Genomic DNA, 2,500 nt, shown 5'->3' on the forward strand with positions numbered 1-2,500 from the left:
AAACTCACCCTCTCCGACGCAGATCGGTGGAAATCCCTGCAGAAGGGTGGACGCTTACAATACATTTTGAGAAATGTCTTGGTTTTTCCCCCTTCAGCAAAAAATAACATTTGTTTTTGTTGTGTTTAAGGCAGAGTTTAAATTAATTTAACCCAGTGACACATGTTCAGAGACTGAGCACACTGCTAAATAATGCCTGGGAACAAACTGCTCAGGAACCAAGTCCATTAATTTACGGCTCTCCTGATGCTGACAGATGTGAGGGCCGGAGGAGGACCCACAAATATTAACATAAAACAAGTTTGCTTTATTCGTCTTCATATTTCTTCTTCGTCCCGACTTAAGCTCACCCAAGGCTCCTTCTCTAATTATCCACGAGGTCAGTAAGCAAAATTGGGCAGAAGCTGGGAGATCAATACAAATTATCCCTGAGCAAACCAGTGCTGACAGCTTGAATCGCAGCATATGTTTACCCAAAATCAGGCAATTTATCTTAATATCAGCAAAGTAATGCAGTGCAGGTGAAAGGTCAGGCAATCTCTCCCCCTCATAATTACCCAGTTCTAAAACAGGAAAGTGGTATTGATTGGCCTGGCTCGGTGCTCTGTGACTGGACGTGCAGAGCCGTGGCCTGGCTCGGCCGGGCCCTCCTTGTACACTCCACACGCGGAGGATTTATCAGATGTGCGCGAAGGGGCTTTCTGCTTTCTCCTCCAGTTGTAGAGTTTGCCAACCAAGTCTGGGCGACTCCCTGTCTCGCCTGGCACGGGGCGGAGGGCTCTGTGGGGTGTGGCCCTCGGAAGGCCCCCGCTCGGCCCCGCGGATGGCAGCTGCTCTCGCAGACGCAGAGGTGGGCCGTCCCACCCTCAGTGATCAAAGCCCCCGCACCCGCCAGAACCGAGAACATGTCTCTGCTCCTGTAGTTTGAAGACAAGGGCCCCTTCTTCTCATTCTTCCGCGTAAATCCGTCGGGCTACCATAGCGGAGCCCCCGGCGGGATTTCTAGCCGCAACAGCGGCGCCCGCCCCCTGCCCCCCTCGCCGTGTCCAGTACGGTGAGACCTGCAGTCGTAGGATGGCGTGTCATCCTCCGAACGTCCGACCTCGTTCTTGGCAGTGCGCTCGAGACGTAAACGCTCTTTGGGCTGAAGCGGGAGGTGAACGGTACCCCCGTGTTTTTTTCTACTGCTTTAAGATCTTTTTGGTCTTAGAAGGAGAATGTCAATTCAACTGAAACATCGGGAATGTCTCCCCCAGAATGAGAGTGTATGGTTATTACAAGTCATAAAGCTTCTGAAAGCTTGCATTAAAGCGTCTGTCACCTGTCGGGGCATTTGCATGACATCAATAGCGGCCGCCCATCTATCTTTTCTGATCACCTTTCATTGGGCCGATTCATTAAGTCGAACAGTCATGGCGATTAGCTGGGGGAGAGGAGGAACCCGGCGTGTTAGGGAGGCACAGTGGGCCACCTTTTTGGTTCCCCAGTCAAGACACGTAAGACTTCACCGAATCCTTTTTTGGGCCAAGTCGCTGGGTGAGGCCCATCCACCCTGCTCCCTGCACTGCACTTTCGCCTGACACCCTTGTCCCGGCCACGCAGAGACATGACAGATTGTCCCCCAAGTCACCGCTGACAGGTTCTGATGATTAATGGTTTGATTATGAAGTGGTTTTACACATACAGAATTTACATCACAGAGAGTTAGAAATTTTGCCGTGTCACCTACGCTGAGGCATTCTGAAGAGCTTTACTGTTTGCAAAGGAAAAGGAGGGCAAAATCGCGGCAGAAGCCATGTCATGTAAAATCAATATGTCGGATCAATGCTTTATTAACAAGAAAATGTCTTACTTCACATTCCTGTGCGGACCTTTGTCTCCGGCACGTATGATGGAATGTCAGATCATATTGCGGTCCTCAACTTTCGGCCGCGTTATCCCCTGTACGTGCAAGTCTTCCCGCGGCGCTTACGAGACCCGCCGTGGGTGTTGACACCAGCAGCCCGAGCACTCGAGGATAACGGTGACCAATTATTCCGGAAAGCACTTTCAAAGGCAGCCTCTAACCTTGCTCCTTGAAGCTGTAGCCTTTGTGTTCCCGGCGCTCCGCAGACCTGCTGAGCTGGGTGGTGGTAATCATCAAATTACATGCTGACTAATGAGTGATGGCCCGCGTTGCGGGCTAAGTAATGAATAGATGGCGGCAGGTCTTATTAGTCTCAGAAAACCCCCTGACTTATGTCGCGCCACGCACCGTGGCGTTCCTCCACGGAAAACGATATCTACATCGAGAAGTAATGTACTCTAATAAGTATTTTCATCTCAACTCGCGTCCCCGGGCCTCCGGGCTCCGTTTTGGTTGGAGTCAGGCAGAGCCATAATAAAGCCCAATGGCTCCTTATAAAGCTTGTTAAACACAGGGGCTGCAGTCGGACGGAGCCCCGGCCGTGATTCATGCACCGTACACAGCGCGCGTGCCGCTGATTTATGGCCGCGCACA

General features: G+C 51.5%; 1 protein-coding gene across 2 annotated transcripts in view; it reads left to right on the forward strand.

Moving 5' to 3' along the window:
- Window positions 1-2,500, forward strand: part of EBF3 (EBF transcription factor 3) — a 116,056-nt gene that overhangs the window by 101,986 nt on the left and 11,570 nt on the right. The gene's annotated exons all lie outside the window — the stretch shown is intronic.

This window comes from Neophocaena asiaeorientalis, unplaced genomic scaffold, assembly GCF_003031525.2.
Source record: "Neophocaena asiaeorientalis asiaeorientalis breed wild unplaced genomic scaffold, Neophocaena_asiaeorientalis_V1.1 scaffold108, whole genome shotgun sequence".
NCBI lineage: Eukaryota > Metazoa > Chordata > Mammalia > Artiodactyla > Phocoenidae > Neophocaena > Neophocaena asiaeorientalis.